Source organism: Petaurus breviceps, unplaced genomic scaffold (genome assembly GCF_028583685.1).
Source record: "Petaurus breviceps papuanus isolate PSGF00001 unplaced genomic scaffold, PetGlider_PUasm1.0 226, whole genome shotgun sequence".
NCBI lineage: Eukaryota > Metazoa > Chordata > Mammalia > Diprotodontia > Petauridae > Petaurus > Petaurus breviceps.
In genome coordinates, this window is record NW_027185890.1 from 322,984 (window position 1) to 344,693 (window position 21,710).

General features: G+C 37.4%; 1 protein-coding gene across 10 annotated transcripts in view; it reads left to right on the forward strand.

The window, feature by feature from the left end:
• The window catches only part of ARL15 (ARF like GTPase 15), a 513,713-nt gene that overhangs the window by 138,442 nt on the left and 353,561 nt on the right, over positions 1-21,710 (forward strand). The gene's annotated exons all lie outside the window — the stretch shown is intronic.

A 21,710-nucleotide genomic window follows, 5' to 3' on the forward strand; every position in this document is an offset into this window, starting at 1 on the left:
TATCTTTTCAAACTCAAACTAACTTACTCTTTCTCCAAATTAAGAACATAAGGATTTCAATTTGCCTCTTTCAAAAATTACAGGGTTTTCTTACTTGAGCTATGGTTTCTAGATCATTGAGAATAACTAAAAGGGAGACTCATGTCGAGGGATGGTAGATGGAGGATGGGGAACTAACAGGAAAGGGGACTCATGGGAAGAAATAAAGCTAGTGAGTTGCATCCTATTCTTTGATATCTCTTTCAAAATTACCTGGAAGGAATGGTTTTTCTGGTACCAAGATGGAGGAATACCAACTTTCCGTTTTTAGTGCAGGGAACTTTTTATGTAAAAAAAAAAATGTTATCTGGGTATCTATGTTCATTTGCCATTAACTCTGATAACTTCTTCCCAGTTTGTCTCTTTCATTTTTGTTTAATGCAACCTAGTGTTGCATTATGTTCTTGTAAATGTCATGCTTCTTGGGTAGACCCTTGGTATGGACTTTTGGGGAAGACATTAACAGCAGTCAGACAATGGGCAGGGTTGAATGGGGTGGTGATCTTTATCATAGGAAGGAACACCTGTATCAATGAGATCACAAGCATTTGGGAACTGAGTATTGAGTTGACTTTATAGCCAACAGAGCTAGGATAATTGGAGCAGAAGTATAGAAAATGAAAATGAATTTTCAGTAATGAAATAGCAGTAGTATAGAAAATCAGTAATTGAGTTCTCAGTATAAATTGTAATGTTTTGTCTCTGTCTCCTCTTATAGTAAGATTTGTATATGTGGATAATTACTACCCTCCCTGCCATGTCTTTTTTTTTTTGGCTTTACTGTGAGTTTTGGAAAAGTGACTCTATATGTGGGCTTATGTTCCTTATTTAACTAGGAATTACTTGTTTCTAATTTTGCATTTAAATTAATTGTAGGAGCCCACTTTGGCATTTTCTAATAAATAATAGAAAATTCAGTATCTTAAAATAGCATATGCTGAGATAATATGGTATATAATATAGTATGTTTGCTATTTCTTTCCTTCTCAATTTTGTACTGTATGTATTAAGGTTGTGATAGCATTTTTTTTTTTTTTAAATTGGAGAGGGAAGTTCTATTCCTTCAAAACACCACCCTGGGGAGAAGAAGGCATAGTATAATTTATTGTTATTTTGTATGTTGCTTTTTCTGGCCTTGTGGTTGGGGTTTAATTTTTTTTCTTTATAAATCTTTTATTTTAAACTTAAATACAAAACTAGAAAAGAAAAAAAGAACATTTCCATGTACACAGCAGAATATAAAAGAGAATTCAACATAAAACAATAAATTTCCATTTCAAGAAAATCTATATCAGGGGTGGGGAACCTGAGATCATGTGGCCTTGAGGCCTCCCTTGACCTATATAATAAAACTACACATTGTTTTCTTTTTTTTTGGAGGGGGGAAGGTAGGGCAGTTGGAGCTAAGTTACTTGCCCAAAATCACATGACCAGTAAGTGTTAAGTGTCTGAGGCCAAATTTGAACTCAGATCCTCCTGACTCAAGGTCAAGTGCTCTATTCACTTTGCCACTTAGCCACCCCTATACATTGTGGGGTTTAATTTTTTAAAAATCAGTCATGTTGTTCTAAAATAGAAAATCAGTATACCCAAAAGATATAATCCTCATAGCAATATAATATAAAAAATATAATCCTTATAAAATTATTTGAAGTAGAGGTATATATGCCATGAAAACTTTAATATCCCTAATATCTCTCCTTCATTGGACACAGTAAAACAGAAACACCTAGAAATCCTTCTTCTCTCCTTTTCCCTTTCTCCTCAAAAAATAAAAAACAACAAAAAAACAAAACAAAACAAACATGTTATAATGGAAAGAGCAATAAATTTGGATTGGGAAGACAGGTTCCAATTCTAGCTTTGCATCTTACTGTTTTTACAACCTTAGACTTAAACCTTTTTTGGACATCACTCTCTTCATTTGTAAAATGAGGGCTTGTACATGATGACATTTAAGCCCCCTTCCAGTTTTAAATCTATGATTTTAGTGTTATAATTCTAAACATTTGATTTGGGATCATACCAAATTTAGCATCTTATAGGGGAAATGCTAAGAGTCAGACACAAGTGAACAACCTGTTAATATTTCTTTACAATTATTTCCCAGTTGATAGGCATGTACTTGTTTTCAGTTCTTTGTTGCCCCAAAAGTGCTGCTATAAATATTTTGGTTTTTATCGAGCCTGTTATTTGTTTTGTTTTTTTTAATGGGCAGCTAATTGTTGTAGTCAATAGAATGTTAGACCTGGAGTCAAGAAGACCTGAACATGAATCCTGTCTCAGACATTTACTAGCTGTGTGACCCTGAGCAAAGACATTTAAACCTTTGTATGCCTCAGTTTCCTGTCTATAAAATTAGGATAATAATTATTGCTCTATCTCACAGAAGTATTGTTAAGATGAAATGAGATTTTGTTTATCTTGTATGTTACTGTTCTCTGTTGTTCAGTCATTTCTGACTCTATGTGACTCCATGGATTTTGTTGAATGGGGTTTTCTTGGCAAAGATAGTACAGTACTTCTCCAGTGTACACCCATTTTACAGATGAGGAACTGAGACAAATAGGGGTAAAGTGAGTGTCTGAGGCCAAATTTGAACTTAGATACCCTGACCCCAAGCCTGGTGCTCTCTCTATCCATTGAACCATCTAGCTGCCCTTGTATTACTATTCAGTATATAAACAATAATAATGTCATTAATAACATTATTCATAATAATAATAATAATGAAATCATAGGTAAATGCAAAAACAGCAGGAGCAGCAACTCCACTGCCTGTTTGGTGAATTCATACACACACACACACATATGTATATAGTTTTTTGGTGTCATTTGCACTATTGTGGTGGATAGCTTCCCATTTTGGAAGAGGAAGTTATAGTTTGACTCTTGAGCCCCAAAGTACTAAAAAGTAGAGTGATTTTCAATAATGAAATGTCTAATCACTACAGTCTTTTGATGGCTTATTCTGAGTCTCATACACAGAGAAGTATGCAGTAACTTATTTATTAGTTTTTTTAAATGAATTAAAGAGATTAATTGGTTGAAAATGATCAAACAACCTTATTTTTTTCTCTCAAAGTTACTAAAGTTGAAAAAATACAGATAAAAAAATTATGTATAATCTAAGACCTGGTTTTAAATCTTTAAAAAAATTGTTTTTTTCTTTTTGCCTTATTTGTTTAAGGGTGAAAAATTGATTGCTAAGTAAGAACACATCTCATTTGAATCAGTTAATGAAAGGTGTGAACAATGCCTGGAAATTTATGTTCAGTGAAGACATTTAAACCAGGTATAAAGGGAAGTCTGTTCAAATTGATTTAGGGATTTGGTCAAAATGTGAACATAAGGTTAAAGGAAGCTTACTCTTTTACATATTTAGAACATCACGTAATTCACTCTTAATTTTATTCAGTGTGTATTTATTTAAGGTTTAGAATTCATTTTATTGATAACTATATTTTTTGACATTGAGGTAACTGAGGTACTGATTTGAGCATTTCATACTGTAGACCTATGAACATTGTCTAAAACATATTACTTCCCAGCTTATTTATTTGTCTTCCTTCAATATTCTATCACATCTGTGGGAGTGGGATATAAATAATTTCAAGAAAAATCATTAACGAGATCATTTGAATTTATGTGTGTGTTTCTCTGAAGGGAAAAAAAGATAAAGCAATTCTCTTAACTTTTTCATAACTATTAGATTAGAGACTTCTGTGGTATTGATATTGATGGTCCTCGTATATTTTGAAATTATTTTTGTTTTGGTTTTCCTCCTTTTTTTCTCTCTTTTATATACCCATATTCAGGAAAGCTGGGAAAATATGTATTCCTTCCCCCCATCTGGAGAGCCTCAGCCCATTTATAGTCATGCAGCTTACAATATTACAGAAGATTTTTTTTTTCAGTGAGACAGAAACCCGAAACTTCTGATTATATCGTTTCCTCAGGAGAACACAAGCTTCCTGAAGGCATCAATTGTTTCACTTGTCTTTCTTACTAGTAGCAGCGTCTAGCATAGTGTCTTGCATGCAGAGGGCATTTAATAAATGTTTGTTGAATTCCCTGAAATAGAATTAGTCCCAGAAGTATGTATAAATCTCCACAGGCATTCACAGCATGGAAAATCAGAGCTCCTCTACTCTTCTATTGTAATACTGGAAGGTGGGTCTGGGTGTTGGTCTAAGTGGCTTTCAGCTGTCAGCCTCCTATTTACTACACAGGACATATGTAGAATGACACTCATGAGTCATCCAGGGGTTATCAATCTTGTTCTAAGACGTATCACAAGACTACGTCTCCTGCAGGTCTCTGTTTCTACCAGCAGGTGTCTCTGGCTGTTCTCTCATTCTGTTGGGCTTCCTTTTGCAGTTCCCTGTTGCTCCCACCAGGGGGACTCTAGGTGTGGGTCTTTAGCTGGGACACCTGTCTTTTGTCCAGAGGATGCAAACACACACATGACCACTTGAGAAAACAAATAAACATAAAAACTGCCCTCTTTGTGTAGTCTCCGTTCAGGGAAAATAACCTGCAGGGCCAAACTTGTCTGGCTGAAGATGAGTGCATTTCAGTTCTAAGGTCCCAGTACTCGCTCATCTTGATAGCCAGAGTAGTTAGACCTATAAGCAATCCCTTCCAGCACGGTTTCTGGCTGCCTCTGGCCAGGTGGCCCTTTGCCAAGTAGCAGGATCTCCTGTCCTTCCTTAGCTTCAGGACTCTTCTCTTCCTGCCCATCTCCTTCCCACCACCCCACGTCCAAGGTTCAGATGTACTGTTTATAAGTCCAACCAAGGGAATGATCCCTTGATCATTTCAGGAGCTGTGACGTTCCTTATCACTTGAGCTGTCTACTGTTAGCTACCAGTCCATGTCCATGATTGATTTAAAAGAAAAAAAAGAAAGGACCTGGGCTCTCATACATGCTCAGAATCTGCTGTACAAAGTGATCTAAAAAGTAACTTTAAAATATGCTTATTTCAATCAGTTTCTCAAAGTAACTCTAGCCCTTGAAGGTTCAAGATAGCTTGAACTACTGCTTTTTCAAACTCAGTTGTGATGCTACGTTATCCTGCTCTTACCCCTCTGCTTTTTTCATGACTAATACTAGACCCTTTAGCCAGAATTTGTCTGATATTTGTGTTGATGTGTGAAGCAGGGCAAAATTGAGTAGACTCTATGCCTTTTCAATGCTAAACCATAGTAAATACTTGCCTTTGTCGGCAATGAAAGCAAAATAATCTGAGGACCTACAGGGAACTGAGAATAGAGGATGCTTTAAAAAAAAAAAACCAAACCCTGTCTAGGACTGAATATTACAGGTAATTTATGTCTGAGGAAAGATTATTTAAATTTTAACATTATGTAGATATATTAAAAGCTACTTCAAAAATGTTCATGAAGGATTGCAATATACGTCATAATGTAGAATAGCAGCTATGGTTTATGACCAATCTAGTTGGTACAGTTGAGGCAAACCAAAGGGTGCATAGCTAGTTACACATTTTCAACATTATTACTGGAAGTTCTAACAAGTACCCTTGGTCTTGAGGGTAGCATCTGAGAGACTTTACACAGTGAACTAATGGAAAATCGAAGCAAAAACAAAAAGAACCAGACATTTATGGAACCAATGAAATGCCAATGATCCAAAAACAGCCAGCATCTTTTATATTAGTTTTGGGTAGACTCTTCTAATAAGGAAAATACCTTATCCTTATTGACTTTATGGAAGAACCTAGGGAGTGAGCCAGCTCATATCAAGCTATCTTTGTGGGGACTTTATCTTTAAGGACTTTTTGGTCAGGTGATATCCTGCTTTTTGTACCAAAAAATGTGGCATAAGATTTTCTCTTTTGGAAACCAAAAGAAGAAAGGAAATTCTGATTTCAAGATGAATTTTCTGTCCCAGGAAGGGAGTCTTCTTCTCTGTCCTCTCTTTCCTCAATGGTACCAACATATGTCAAGACCTTTCCCTTGACACCTTTCCTGAGGAATCCTAGCTGCTGCTGTCACTTAAATTAAATACTCTGCATATACACAAAGCTTTAAGGAATCTTGATAAGGGGACATTGAGGGTATTTGAGGAGTTCCTCTTTATCCCACATACTGGTTGATGAAAAGAAAAGCAGAATAACAACATAACTTTTTTTTTTTTTGCTTTTTGAAGGGCAGGGCAATTGGGGTTAAGTGACTTACCCAAGGTCACATGGCTAGTTTTGTGTTAAGTGTCTGAGGTTGGATTTGAACTCAGGTCCTCCTGACTCAGGGCCAGTGCTCTATTCACTGTACCATCCAGCTGCCCTAACAACATATTTAAAAAAAAAATGCTTATTTTAAAAACAAGTTGAATAGGAAAAGATCATGGCTGGCCCTTATTTGTATTTTTAGCTTAGTTTGAATTTCCTGCATTCTTGCAGGATGGTAGCAGAAAATAGTTTAAAAGGGACATAATTTAATCTTTAATTTGTGTGTGTGTGTGTGTGTGTGTGTGTGTGGTGTATGTTTCATTGGGTATGGTAGCATCTATTAATTTAAGGCCTTGTGGAATAGTGCCCTATAAGATCAAAATAGAAAACATTCATTTTGTATTGTCTTTGCCTGGGGAGTACATTTTTAAGACTCCTGGTTTTTATTTTTTCCCCTTACAGACACTAAGATTTTGGGGATGAATGAAGTAAGAATGGGTCATTCTGTTGTTCTTGCTTATATGGAATTTGGGGTTGATAAACATAATTGCATTGAATCAGATCTGCTCAAACAATACTCTAAGGTTAACCCAATTTTGGTTTGTCATGAAGTGAATATATAAGAGTCTGATAATGCTTTGACTCAGGGATGACTAATGTATAGACTGAGAGCCACGTGGGTCTCCAGTGTGGTTCGGCACCACGTTACTTTCTTCAATTGAAAGTTTCACATGTATGACCCTCTGCAAAGCAGTGAAGCCACAGTGTATGGCAGCTAAGCATGAAATCCCCTGCTTCTGTTTGTTTCTTTTGTTGCCACAAGTTAATAGGGACAGAGACAGAATACGGCCCCAGAACAAAGCAGAAATAATGGAGTATTTCACCCCAAAAAGGAATGTGGGTTGAAAAATACAATGGGCAAGGCACAGAAAGACTCTGTGGCCTGGGGCAATGCAAAGCATTGGCCAGAGAAGAGCAGTACTGTGTAGGACCCTTGTGGTCCAGAGTCTCAGTCTGAGATCCCTGCACAACCCGCATGGCAAAGAGGTTTCCATGTATTCTGTAGATACAATTTATTGCTTTCACCCACTAGGGTTTTAAAGGACTGTTGAATTTTTTTTTAAACTCAAAAAGTTGACTGATTTTAGGAATAGCCTATTGTAAGACATTTGAATATCATAGACACTCCTTTAATTGCTCTGTTTCTTATTTCTGTTACTTCATGTTTCATTTTAAATTTGTTCCTTTTTAAAATATTGTACAGATAGATTTAAATATTCTAGGTTTATGGTGTTGGTGGTGATGGGATGAATTGAATGCATTTTTCTTTAACAGAGTTGGCAATTGATAGCTTATAGGTGAAATATTATTTTAAACCTCTTGCATCAGGCAGGGATAGAACAGTTTCATTGTGCATTATAATGGCTCAAGTATAAAACTAGGTTGAGACTTTTAAATGATTGGTCTAAGTTCTTCAGTTAAAGTCTGTGCCTTACTTGGTGAATAGCTAATAGTACAAGCAGATGTTGTTCTCTCCACTTCACTACCTGTGTCCATTCTGCTATTAAAGTGAACATCTTAAAAATCCCATTTAGCACACCTGAGATGTCATCTTAAAATGTTATTTTTACTGACACAGATGTCTGCTATTCATAAGCAACAATCACATTGTGTAATGTGTATTTGTTGTATTAAAAAAAATTCACTATCCTTACATCTTGACAAGCGTGTCTGCTTCTTGATCAGATTATTTTGATTTTATTGTAAATCAGGTATTATTTCACCATTCTTGCCCATTTTTTTCAGTATCTTATCTTTAAGGCTATTGGATTTTATACTATTTATCCAGTAAATGTAAATGTAAACTTTACATTTTCTTGAGGGGGGAGCACTATTGTGAATGCTGTTGAGAAGCTAAGATGCTTTGTTTTGTGTTGTGCAAAGGACATTTCCAGAGAAATAATTTACCTTTGCTTTGGGACATCCTGCAGCATTGCATGAAATTAGACATTTTAATAGTACTTCAAGATGTTTGATTTTAAGAATTATTATATATATTTTTGGCAGTTCTAAATGGTGAAATTTAGTAACATAACTAGCATGGAACCTTTTCTAGCATGACAGGTGCACAGGTCTGTAATAAAACTCATTTTATTATTTTATCCTTATATATTTTATTATATATATTATATATATATATTTTTATATATATTTATATATTTTGTCCTTTTTCCATTATTCCTTTTAATTTCTTATATACTAGATGTAGTTGAGACTTTAGTAGTTTAAAAAATGACTCAGTTTTTACCAATGGAGTAAAACAAGTCAAGATTACACCCATAATTTCTCACTTTTTTTTCCCTGTAGCCTATTGTATTTAACTTGTTATCACTTTGCACTTGACCTTTCTTACTTAAAAGTTTGGCATGAAAAATAGGATGAGTACTGCAATATGGGATCCTCCCTGAAAAGGGTAGATTCTTAAAAAGACTGTGTGAGTAGGACTGGTTTGGTTTGGAAACAGAAGCAATTTTTGAATCATTCACTTAGAAGATATAATGTTGGAGTACAGCTGCTTTCCCCCATCCTGCTTTTTTTTTTCCTATTTCCTGCCCAAAATGACAGTCAAGAACTGAATTTCTTGTTTGTTTCAAGTGGGGCAGAATAGGTCCTGTAGTATCTTCTGTTTATTAGTGGAGAGGATAACATGGTTAATTAATTCTAATGGCAGGAGTCATTATTACTTATTTGTCCCTTAAAGACTGTATCTTGGTAATAGTGGAATATCTTATTATTACTATTATATCAGTGTATTTAACAAATATTGTGTGATGGACATTCTTCTGAAAAAAGTAAGGTAGTAAATGAAATGATAAAATATTTATATTTAATAATGGCTAAATTACAGCATAGATAATTTAAGTTACATTGAAGTTACATGATTAAACCATAGCTCTTTAACCATTGGAGTGATTTATTTAGTATATTAAATATTTGAATTTAATGAGAGGCTTCCTTTAAAGTTTTTTTTTATATTTGTTTTAATCAGTCAAGATCTACCCTGTTGTTCCTTCCACATCCATTTGAGAACACAAGGAAAACAATTCATTACAAACATGTATAGTCAATCAAAAGGGAACTTCCATATTGGCCATGTTAAAAAAAAAATTGTTTTTGATTCATACATTCTAAATCCTTCAACTTTCTCTCAGGAAATGGGTAGCACATTTCATCCTTAGTTCCCTGGGATCCTGACTGGTCATTGTTCTGATAAGAGTTCATTACAAAAGTATTACATTATATTAAAGTACATAACTTTTTAATCCATTCCCCAATTTATTAGCATCCCCTCAAATTCCCATACTTTACTGTATAAATATTTTTTTGTTCATCCTTGGAGTTTGTTTTATTTAGAATTAATCCCTCCCTTAATCTACTCTTCTTCCTAGTTTCCCCTCCTACTTTTCCTTTTTCCTTCTTATTTTTCTGTTGAATGAAATGTATTTCTGTGCCCAACTGTGTGTGTGTGTGTGTGTGTTCTTCCTTCTTTTGACAAGTTCACATTAGATTGATATTTAAGTGTCAAGTCCCTTCCCCTCCCCTCTCCCTTCTCCTTGTTTGAATGGATGTTTACTTGAGCACTCTGATTATATAATTTCCCCTAATTTTCATTTGACTTTTCCAACATTTATTTCCATATCTTTCAATTCTTTCTTAAGCTCAACAAGGTGTAAGAGAACCACTCCTAGGCCTTGTCTAATTAGATTCTCTCCATGAACCCTGATGATGATAAGGTTTAGAAAGTGTGCATAATCATCTCCCCATATTTGAATGTAGCCATTTTATCCTTATTTAAACCTTTATCATTGTTCATTCATGTTTATCATTTTTATATTTCTCTTTATTGTTTGTACTTCAGAGTTTCTATGAAACTCTTCTCTTTTCATCAGAAATTTTTGAAGTCCTCTGTTTTGTTAAAGATCCATTTTTCCTCCTGTGACATTATACTCAGTTTTTCCAGGTAAATTATTCTTGGCTGTAAGCCCATATCACTTGCTTTCTGTAATATCATATTCCAAGTTCTCCCCTCTTTTTCATAATGGTGACTGCTAAATCATGAGTAAGCCTGACTTTGGTTCCTTGGTTCTTTACTTTCTTTCTTGCTACTTGCATTATCTTCTCTTTGATGTGGAAGGCTAGGAATTTTTATTTTGAAGTTTCTTTAAGGAACTGATTGGTGAATTCCTTCTATTTCAACTCCTTTCTGGTTCTAAAAGATAGAGCAGTTTCCTTTTAAGATTTCTTGAAATATGGTCTCTAGGCTCTCTCTCCCTCCCTCCCTTCCTCCCTCTCTCTCTCTCTCTCTCTCTCTCTCTCTGTCTCTGTCTCTGTCTCTCTCACCCCCCACCCCCCTTTCTCCTGCCATTCAGATAATCCAGTAATTCTTAAATTTTTCTCCTCAATCTGTTTTACAGCTCAGTTTTTTTTTTCAATGTAAGATGGCTTATATTTCCTTCTCCCCCTCCCCCAGCCATTTGACTTTGATTATTATTTCTTGTTTCCTCATGTTGTCCATTTTAATTTTCAGTGTGTTACTCAGTTTGTTACTTCAAACTTCAGGTTGTTACTTAAGCAGGATGATGTACTTCTTATTCCATGCTGTTACTTCCCTTTCCAGTTCTTTCTTTCTTAACTCTCATTTTTTTACATGCTTTTTCCCTCCAGCACTCTGAATTCAGTTATGAAAAAATTGAAACAATCTTTTTAAAACTCTTGCTTCATCTTTTGCGGGAACTCTAGTTGAATTTGTGCCCAAGCTGTGTTGAGATGTTCCTTGTAGATGTTTTGGAGTCATTCTCTTCTTCTGCATTCATGTCACCATATTGGCTCATTATGATGGGATTCCTTTTGTATTTGCCCATTCTTCCAGCCCACTTCCTGATCTCAAACTTGATGTTGGCCCTCTTTCTTCTTTGAGAAATGTTTGGACTAGTTTTCTTGCTACTTTCTTGGGATATTGAGTGTTGTATTGTTTGAGTATCTCAGTAACAGACTGAGGACTTGAAAGTTGTCAGTGCTCTTAAGATGGTTTGATCTAGGGCAAAGTCTGATTGCCCATAACTCTCCCCTTTTCATTCTCTCCACTCCCCCCATCCCTGACATCTGCAAGTTTCTGACCTGGGTTTAGGTCTGTGCAGTAGTAGATTGCTGTTGGTCTCAGCCCCTTTCAGTCAGCTGGAAAATTCTTTTGGTTCAGAATGGTAGGCTTCCCTTTGGTCAGAGATTTCTTCCTTATTTATTTCTCTGCAGGCTGGCCTAGATTCTGGAAATGACATCCTGTTATATGCCTGGGGTCTGAGCCACATGCTGCTGCTGCTGGCATTTTGAACTTCCTCCTTTGTTGGTCTACTATGCAGGACCTTCCTAATGGGGAGATCAACCTTTCTTCTGACTCCTCTGTCCTTCTGTCTCCATTCTCTTTCTTGCACCATTCTCCTCTGACTCTACCCTAGATACGTGCTATACCCTTGTATAAGTTCCTTTGTCACTCTGCCCTGGATCTGTCACCCGGGACTGGGGAGTGGTAATGCCACACAAGAGCATCTTTCCAGAGGACTGCTGCTGTGAACAGCTTTCAGGGTTCTGATTACATAGTATAGTGAACACTCTCTATTCCATAACAAATCAGAGCAAAACATTCACAGTAAATCAAGGTATAGCATTCACAATGTTATAACTTATCACAGCAAATCACAATATAGTCTTCACAACAGCTTATTAAAATAGCCACATAGTTTTCAACAAAGTGGTCACAATATTTAGAACAAAGAACAATCATCTCAAAGTACAGTAGTGAAAGTCTTCCATTCGTGGGGTACACTAAATTATCTCAATCAGTCATTTATTCAGCAATTACTAAATATCATTAATCACTAAGTACAATCATTAGAAAATACACAAACCTTCCACCCCTTGTTCACTAGTAAACTGCAATTTCATCATTACTCAGTACCCATGGAGAGGTCTTTTCATCTTGACTTAGGGATGGTTCTCAGGTTCCCTGGATCCCCTTCATGGTCCCAGATTCTGCCTGGATTCACCAGACTGTCACCTGGGTTCAATGGTGGACAGCTCTTAGTTCCTTGTCCAGCTCTCTGGGCAGGTCCTGCTCCACACTGAAGTTCACAGGGTCTAGTCTATCTTAAATCCTTCACAATTTCTGCTCCTAGGAATTCAAGTCTCAACCAAGCCATAAACAGACAAAGTCCCTGCATCCTGGTCATGCTTCCTCAGTCTTCTGCACCTCACGAAAAATATCAGAATCACCTTATCCAGCCTGGGGCCAGGGGGCTCCTGGGCTCCTGTTCAGAAGAAGCTCCACCACCACAAGTTCTAAGGAAATTCTGGCTCAGTTCTCAATTCTCTCTTCTGTAGCTGCTCTGCCTCCAGATTCTTGTCCCAAGAAATTCTGACTGTGCCTCTCTGGGGCTTTTCTTATATGCACAGAGCATTAGCTTCCTGTTTCAGCGAACCCCTTCCTGTTACTCAGCAACAGGAGACAGGAGTTCATACCTTCTGTTTCCCCAACAGAGGCTTGATCCATTACTAAGTGTTAAGTATAGGAGTGGGTGACAAAGCTGCAAGTTGGCGTCTATCCCCATGAAAGTATCATGATAAGGGTCTGGGAGGTGACCCATAAGAGTCTGGGATCATCTTTTGCCCTGGTGTACAGCTACTCCCTAGAGGGTTGCTCCCATCTCTGGTTTCAGCAGACTTCTTGGTCTATTTCCTTGTGCTGAATTGGGCTGAACAAATGATTCATGGTGACATTTTCTAGAATCCCCATCAAAATTCAGTCTAGTTCATTTTCTAATTCTGTTTGGGGAAGTTTATGGAGCTCACTGCATACTTTTTACCATTCTGCAATTTGACTCTTCCAAGATGCTGACTCTTGATAAAAACAAGTGCTGCTTTAGGAGAAAAACCCACTGGATTTTGTTATAGTATAGACTAAAACCAAAGTGAGTTTAAATCAGATCATAGTCTTGTTTAAATAAAGTGTATTATGTTTTAAAGAGAAAACAGTTGAACTTTTCAGTCCAGTTTAAGGAACTATTACCAAGATCAGATTTTGTAAATTATTATTTATATTACATTATTGTATTATTTTCTTCTCTAAAACACTTTTTTTGGGCAGTATTTCCTTTAATTCTAGTAGGTATGTATATAGTACATATATGTATATAACACACATATAACATATTTTGTTAAACATGTTCTGTCACTCTTAAGGAGGATAAACTATAAATAATTGGATATGTTATTTTTAGATTATAAATTCTTTAAGGAGACAGTTATTTGCTTTCCATATAATCAAATAAAAATAATAATTGATTTAACATAGCACTTGAATTTTGCAAAGTATTTTATATACATTATTTAATTTTTCTTAATAAACACTCGGTGAAGGAGATACTTTAATAGCCATTGTTTTCACCATTTTGCAGATGAAATAACTGAGGATCAGAAGGGTAAGTGACCTAATTGTGGTCAGATACCCATTAAGTATAAAGTGACATGATTTTAATCCAGGTCTTCCTGATTCCTAGTCTAGTACTTAATCCACTATGGCTATCATTATTAGTTGTATTGGAAGGTATAGTTAAGGGAACACAATTACCTTCATTCACTGCTGAACTTAGTCCTCTGAAATGACCAAGAATTAATACGAAAAATATTTGTGTGTGTACCATAATGTCATAATGAACACACCATCACTAAGGTCAACATTTTTGTTAGTATGGAAAAAAACAAAGAAATCCATTAAGTTCCTCAACATTGGAAAAGCATCCTACTTTGGATATTGGGAAAAATTAGGGTTTTAGTCACTTAATCCTGTTTATCTCAGTTTTTTTGTCAATAAAATGAACTGGAGAAGGAAATGTCAAATCACTCCAGTATTTTTGTCAAGAAAACCCTAAGGGAGCTCACAAAGAATCGGACATGACTGTAATGACTGAATGACAAACGGTGGCACAGTGGTTGGAGTACCAGGCCTAGAGTCAGGGATACTCTTCTTCGTGAGTTCAAAAATCTGGCCCTAAATAATGACAAGCCATTCCAGTATCTTTGCCAAGAGAAACTTCAAATGGGGTCATGGAGAGTTGAACATGACCAAGATGACTCAACAACAAAAAATTATTAAGACAGTAATCTAAATGTTAATTAATAAAACTTATCATGTCCCTAATGAGCCATCTCAAAATTAAGCATGCCTACTTCCCCTAAGTGTCCTTCATTTAACATGGTCTCAAGGCACTTTCCTCTTGAGTCTCCTTGACTCCTACCTTCCTAAACTGTGGTTCCCAGAACTGAATACAGTCTACTAGAGGTAGTTGGGTCAAGATTATATCAGTGACCTCTCAATTACCAAGTTTTCTGGTCTTTTAAAATTCCCTCTTTTTCCTGAACTCCTTAGCATTTCAATTTATTAACCACCCTTTCTTTCTTGATACTTTGTCTTCTGATTCTCCCATATATGGGGCCACTTCTTTTCCTTTTCCTTTGCTGGGCCTTCCTTTATATCATTCTCCTGACTGGGTGTATCTATGCTCTATCTCCATCCTGCACCTCTTCTTTCTTCCCTCCACAATCTCACTTGGAGATATCATTAGTTCCCATGGATTCAAATTTCATCTGTAGGCAGATGATTCCCAGATGAATTTGTGCAGCTCTAACTGCCCTTCTGAACCCCATTTCCATAGCCTCAGCTGCCTGTTGGACATTTCTGATGATTGCCCTGTAGAATTCTCAAACTAAAGATGCACAAAAAAAGAACTTGTTATCTTTCCCTCCAAATTGTTCCCAATTCTAAACTTCCCTGTAATGGTACCACCATCCTTCTAGTCACCCAGGCTTGTAACTTTGGTATCATCCTCAATTCATCCCATAGATCTAATCCATTATCAAACTTGTAATTTCTTTCTCTGCAGCATCTTGTGTATGTGTCCTCTTATCTCCACTTACACAGCCACTACCCTAGTTCAAGCCCTCATTATTTCTCATCTGTATTATTACAGTGGTCTTATAATTAACCTCTCTGCCTCATACTTCTTGCCTCTCCAATTCATCCTCCACTCAGCTTCCAAAGTTATTTTCCTGAAGTATAGTTTTGTCCATGTTATCACCATCCTCAATAAATGCCAGTGTCTCCTTGTTATTTCTAGGATATAAAGGCATTCATGTGCCATTTAAAGCTCTTCATAACCAGGCCCCTTACATTTCCAATGTAAAAGCAAGATAGTTTTCCTATAAACAAATATTACAATACCATACAGTATTTTAAAAGTCATATTTTTATTTAAAAACACCATAACAGAACCTGGGGCAGAGTCAAGATGGCAGAGTAGAAGCAGGACCTCCCCGCTGCTCCGGCTTCCACCTTCCCCAATCCATGTAAAAAGGGGACTCTAAACAAACTTTGGAGCTGCAGAACCCACAAAATGACAAAGAGAAGCTAACCTCCCACTAAGAACAGCCCCACAGGCTGGCAGGAATCGGCCAGCACAGTGCTCTGGGAGCCAAGCCCAGCCCCATGCAGAGGCTTTAGCCTCAGGGCAGGCTTGACCAGCCGCAGGCAGGAGGGACTCCAGATCAGTAGCAGCTGTGGCCGTTTCCAGATTTATCAACACATAGATGGGAAGGATAAAGTGAGAGGTCAGTGCAGTCTGGACTTTGGGACCCAGTAAATGGGAGTGCGTGGCTTTTGCCCCTGGGGTGAGAAGCCGCTGAGACACCATCACAGCCAGCCAGTGCCACATGGCAGCTTCAGCTCCTGGCCTGCAGAGTGTAGGGGTACCAAGCGCCAGTCTGAGGGGGTAATCACTCTTGCTTTAACCTTCTTGGATCTGGATTGCAGTCCAGGGTGGAGGTCCTGGGGTGTGTGTCCAGTTTGCCAGAGCATGTGGAGACTTCAGAGAGGGCACCCAAGTAATACCTCTGGCAGCTGAGAAAACCCCAGTGTTTGAGATGAAAGCTCCCACCCCCCCCCCCCCCCCCCCCCCATCTGGTGGCAGAGTCCTACTGTGGCAAAAAGCCCAGGGGTCAAGTGACTGAGTGGTGACATGACCAGGCAAAGGAAACAAAGCAGACAAAAGATTCCAACATTAGACTCCTATTTTGGGGACAAAAAGGAGCAAAGCATGGAAGACAGTGAAGTCAGAACTCCTGCACCAAAAGCTTCAAAGGAAAATACGAGCTGGTTACAGGCCATAGAGGACCTTAAGAAGGAGATAAGAGAAGTGGAGAAAAAATTGGGAAGAGAAATGAGAACAATGCAAGAAAATTACAAAATGAGAGTCAACAGCCTGACTGAGGAAAATCACATCTTAAAAAATAGACTAACTCAAATGGCAAAAGAGGCTCAAAAAGGCAATGAGGAGAAGAATGTCTTAAAAAGCTGAATTTTCCAGATGGAAAAAGAATCTCAAAAGCTCAATGAGGAGAATCATGGCTTCAGAATTAGACTGGAGCAAGTGGAAGCTAATAACTTTATGAGAAATCAAGATGCTGTTAAACAGATCCAAACAAATGAAAAAATAGAAGGCAATGTGAAATACCTCATGGGAAAATCCACTGACCTGGAAAATAGATCCAGGAGAGATAATTTAAAAATTATTGGACTAGCTGAAAGCCATGATCAAAGGAAGAACCTAGAAATCATCCTCCAGGAAGTTCTCAAAGAAAACTGCCCTGACGTTTTAGAACCAGAGGGCAAAATAGAGGTGGAAAGAATCCACTGATCACCTCCTGAAAAAGATCCCAAAAAGAAAACTCCTAGGAATGTTATAGCCAGGTTCCGGAATTCCCAAATTAAGGAGAGAATATTACAAGTAGCCAGGAAGAAACAATTTGAATATTGTGGAAACACAATCGGGATAACCCAGTATCTGGCAGCTTCTACACTGAGGGATCGAAGGGCTTGGAATATGATATTCCAGAGGGCAAAGGAGCTGTGATTAAAATCAAGATTCACCTACCCAGCAAAACTGAGTATCATGTTTCAGGGGAAAATATGGTTATTCAGTGGAATACAGGACTTTCAAGCATTCTTGCAGAAAAAACCAGAGTTGAATAGAAAATTTGACATTCAGATACAAGAAGCAAGAGAAGCATGAGAAGGTAAACAGGGAAAAGAAATCATAAGGAACTTATCAAAGTTGAACTATTGACATTCCTACATGGAAAAACAATAATTGTAACTTATTAAACTTTTCTCAGTATTTAAAGGGTATATATATATACACACACACACACATCTATATATGAGGGTATATGAGCATATGATTACATATGTGAATGTGTTTATACATGTTTACAGATATACATAGATAGAGGGCACAGGACCAATTTAACAGGAAGGGATGATACTTAAAAGGTGAAATTAAGAGGTGAGAGAGGAATATAATGAGAGGAGATGGGGAGAGACAGAATGGGGTAAACTATCTCATATAGAAGAGGCAAGGGAAAATGGTTACAATGGAGGGGAAGAATAGGAAGGCAAAAGGGAATGGGTCAACCTTATTCCCATTGAATTTGGCTTGAGGAGGGAATGAAATACATACTAAATAGGGTATCTCACCCTCCAGGAGAGTAGGGCGGTAAGGGGATGAGAGGGGGGATGATGGAAGGGAGGGCAGGCTGGCAGGGAGGGAAGTTGGAAGCACCCACTTTTGAAAAGGGATGGGATCAAAGTAGAGAATAGAACAAGTGGGATAGGAGGGAGGGAAATATAATCAGTCTTTTACAATATATCTACTATGTTATTATTTTGCATTAGCCACAGATGTACAATCTATACTCAACTGCTTATTTTCCCAGTAAGGGTGGGTGACAAGAGAGGAAGTGAATGAATCTGGAATTCAAAGTTTTAAAGTCAAATATTTAAATATATATATTATTAATACTATTTTACATGTAATTGGGAAATAAGATATACAGGCACTGTGGCATAGAGATCCACTGGAAAAGTTGAAAGGGGTATGGGAGAAAATATGGGAAAGAGCAGACTGGAGGAGGGGATATCCTATGGGACTGCTATTTTGGGGCAGTGGGCAGGGGAAAAACGGGGAGAAAATTTGTAACTCAAAATCTGGTGGAAATGAATGATGTAAGTCTGAAGTTAATAAAGCATTTGAAAAATAAAAAAAAATAAAAACACCATAACATTTATAAATACTATATATCATCAATTATCACCTACCTATATACAATATAGCATATTTTCTAAAGCAAATGCAAGTTAAACAGGGAAATAATCAATAACATAAAATTTAATTTCTTTAATTGTTCATTAGGACAAGAACTTTACCAGGCAGAAGAGTGTTGGGGAAAATTACTATACAGTCTCCCAGAAGAACAGATTATGCCTAAAGGCAGAGTAACCCTTAGAGATAAGGTAGAGAAATAGTAAGCATTTAAGGGAGGCCTCTTGAAGTTCAGATTTGGGTAAACTGAGTCTAATATCCTACAATATGTCAGGAAGGAGATTGACTAGGTAAAACTTTGTGTGTTGCCTGAAGTAAGCGCCATAAGTAATAACATAGTTGGCAGAGTGCTCTAAATGTAATTTAATCGCACCAGTCTATTTTATTGATAGTTTATACTAGATTTCTTTAACAGAGGGCAGGGAAACAGGGTAAATGAGGGGAACCCAGGGATATAATTTCTTTAGACTTTTAAAAATCTCAAGTGCGATTATGTAAAGAAGGCTTTAAAAAAGAAAGGAAATCTGAAATAACTATAGTCTGATATTACTTCAGTTAAACATGGGTCTTAGAGAAAGTCAGAAAACATTGATATTTCCTTTTATATAGCACCATACTGTATCTGTAGCTGTGATTCACTGTGCAGTTTTAAGCCTTAGTAGTCAGGAAAGACATTTTAGAACTGATACGGTCCAAAAAAGGAAAACAATGAAGGGGATAGCTGTATCAGGACTGCTGAAAATTGGACCCTTGAGATGGGATCAAAGCCTAATCCTAGCTAGGAGGACACAGACATTCACAAGGCTGGAACTAGGGGCCCTGTAGATTGGATGAACAAACTATGGATGAAAATAACACATTGGGGGCCTGGATTCCATTTCTTGTGGCATTTGTGTAATAAAGAGAGATTTCCTGGGTTCAAACCCTGCACTCCTGGAACCAGATGAACCTCAGAAGGTGTGGAGCAAGCTTCCATTAGTCTTTTCCTTGTCGTCCTATGAAAAATTTATAGATCTTGTAAGTCTGTTCCAGCCAATTAGAGACTGGATTTATTCTGTGGTGTGAGTTAAGTAACAACAGACTTCTTACATGTTTCTTCTCATGGGGGTTCTCGATGCTAACAGAAGCTGGAGGTAGCTTCTCTCTCCCCCCACTTCCCCTTTTTGACCATTGACTCTCATGAGTCATTCAGGGGCTTAACAACCCTCTCATTATTTCAACCTTGTTAAGTTGCAGAAAGCTAAGGGTGGTGAGAAAAGCAAGTTAGTTGTATCACCAAAGCTGGCAGTAGTACTGAGGAAAGCAGAGGGCTCAGAGGAATAAGAGTAGAGGGCATGAACCCTGAACATAAAAAAGGGGCCCTCAAAGCTCCATTCACAATCTGTGGAGTAGTGACTCTTATTATCTGAAAGTCTCCACCCTGCCAGCTGCTACAGTGGAAATTGACCTTAAAGGGAAATTTGCTAACTTATCATTCATTCCATAACTGGGGCAAAGATGGCAAATAGACTTGTAGTGAATCGTCCTTGGAAGCAGGCTTGAGGATAGCCATGTAAATATTCCCTTGTTCTGTTCAACTACTGTGGGTTAAAATCAGAGGGAAGTCTCAATCTTATCCTCTTAAGCAAGTTGCTAGGTTTTAATTTAAGTCATTGATGATCAGTAATATCAAATTACATTTGATATGCTCTTCACAACTTACAAAAGCATTTTCACATCCATTTTCTTTTTTTAGCCTCAGGATCAATGCTTGGCACATTATTGGGAACACAATAGGCATTTATTAAATTTTTATTGATTTTAGGACAAGTTGTTTTGTTTCTCCAGGTGAGGAAACTGAGTCTAAGGGGTATCAAGTGCCTTGTTCATATCACATAATTAATAAATGGAACTGATTTTTTGAATGAAGGGCTGTTGACTCTATGGGCAAGGTTCTTTAACACTACTCATTGTTTGTTACTGTCTATTACTGTGTTGACTCAAAATTTTCCATGCAATATTATGTAAGATTATGCTATCCTAATAAGTAAGAAGTTAAGAAAAGACTGAATAAGATGCTGAAGTGTGTGTGTGTGTGTGTGTGTGTGTGTGGTGGTGGTGGGGAGGACGGAGACAGAGAAGAGAAGAGAAGAGAAGAGATAGATAGATAGATTGACTGATTGATTGTTGAGAGATAGAGTGCTGGGTGTGGATTCAGGAAGACCTGCATTCAAATCCAGTCATTGTGCTTTTTAGCTGTGTGGCCCTGGGCAAGCCACTTAACCTCTGTCTCAATTTTCTCTTCTGTAAAATGGTTATAATTAGTACCTACTTCCCAGGGTTATTATGAGGATCAAATGAAAGAATATCTGTAAAACACTTTGCAAACCTTAAAGCTCTTTATAAATGTTAGCTGATGATCAGCTGGAGTCCAGTATATTACATTACCAAGGATATGGACAAAGAACTCACAGAATGTATCTCAAAGGAGAGTGGGTTTCCAGAGGAATGTCAATAGAGTGATGGTCAAGAATGACCAAGGGGTATAAGGAGCAAGATGTCCCCATTTTCTGTTCCAGTGTGCCTTTGAATAGGAATAATTCATACTGAAAAGAAAAAAAAGCGCAAACCTTACCTTGATGCTTACCATCTTTCATAATCTGACTCCACCCCAACTTCCCCTATATAATTTACTTTATTCCCCAGTGCTGGATTCTAATCAGGCAGTTAGTTGTCCCCTGAACTCCATAATCTATTTCCCTACTCTGGGTATTTGCATAAGTTGCCCCTTCCTCTTGTCTCTGGAATGCACTCCCTCCTCATTTTCTCCTAGACCTTTTCCCAGAAGGCTGACGGTCACTTATAAAACGTTCCCTCATCCCCACCCCCTTTATTATTACTCCTTTCCTTCTTTAAATCACCTTGCATTTATTTATCAGCATCCCTCTCCAGAAGGACTGGTAGATTTTTGTCATTGTATAAGCATTGCCTTGCCTTGTATGTAGTCAGTATGGGATCATAGAATCATGAATTTAGAGACCAATCTACTCCAACCCTTTGAATTCACAGTTAAGGAAACAAAGGTCCAGGGAGGTTAAGTGATCTGCCTGTTACAGCTGTTGCTACTATTACTGTGACTGCTACTGCTGCTGTTGTTACTGTTACTGTTATTGTTACTACTACTACTACTACTACTACTACTACTACTACTACTACTACTACTACTACTACT